Genomic DNA, 1,024 nt, shown 5'->3' on the forward strand with positions numbered 1-1,024 from the left:
TTTTACAGCACTCGCAACACAATAAATGAAACCCACAGGGAGCACGAGGCAGGGGTAGGCCATGGGAAACATGAAGGAGATGTATGGAAAGGGACATGAGAGAGATAAAGCTCACTTGGAAAGAGCTAGGAAGGATGGCCCTGGACAGAGATAGATGGAAGGAGCTTGTATGTGGCCTATACCCTGCCAGGGGTGAAGGGCATTGATGATGGTGATGATGTAACACAATAGGTCATATAAGCACCAAGACTACAGGTATTACTAGAGAGTAAAGTACAAAGAAAAGGAGAAGGAGAGGTAAGGACAACAGAAGTTTGAAAGGAAAGAAGGAGCAAACCACACCAGAACATCTGCCAACCACTCACAGATTTAACATCAAGTGACAACAGTACTCTCCCCTTAAAACACTATCAACCCGGGCAGTATTGCATACAGACGTATTTCAAAGGCTACCAAAAATGACTTATGTCTATATATGCAATACTGCCCGCATTAATTTCTATATGAGGTGAACACTTTAGATTGAACTGGTCTGTTCAAGAGGAATAGGAACATTTTAATTACTGTCTTGCTGAATACAAACGGACAGGGAGTAAAATAAGAATATTTCGAGTCACCGTGTGCTGTATACAATATGAGTGGCATCAAGGTGAAATCAGGCCATAGTCAAAATAATGAAATCAAAGAAACCAATATTTCTCTGCCTAAATGGGGGGGGGGGGTATACACCTTTTACGTCCATCTCAAAACCTCATTCCGTGTGGATTCTTCAGAAAAATGCTGATTAAAGACACCAAAAGTTGTAAAGTTTCAGTTTCCAAGGACTCTCAAGCTTTTTAAGTCACCAAACTTGGGCCGCCGTTTTCTTGCTAATTTTACCCCTGAAGCCAGGCGACCTTCAGCTCCTTCAATCGCAAATATCTCACTTCGATTCAAGATAGATAGGTACTTTTTTCATCAAAAGCAAGACAAATGAACAAGCATTAAGTCAAGTCAACACCAATAACATCTCATTGGGTGGGGG

The 1,024-nt window shown here is 41.6% G+C and overlaps 1 protein-coding gene across 1 annotated transcript in view; it reads right to left on the reverse strand.

Moving 5' to 3' along the window:
• Positions 1–1,024, reverse strand: part of LOC101853735 (peroxisomal acyl-coenzyme A oxidase 1) — a gene marked incomplete in the record, with an annotated part of 14,805 nt that overhangs the window by 1,045 nt on the left and 12,736 nt on the right.

This window comes from Aplysia californica, unplaced genomic scaffold, assembly GCF_000002075.1.
Source record: "Aplysia californica isolate F4 #8 unplaced genomic scaffold, AplCal3.0 scaffold00770, whole genome shotgun sequence".
NCBI classification, from domain to species: domain Eukaryota; kingdom Metazoa; phylum Mollusca; class Gastropoda; order Aplysiida; family Aplysiidae; genus Aplysia; species Aplysia californica.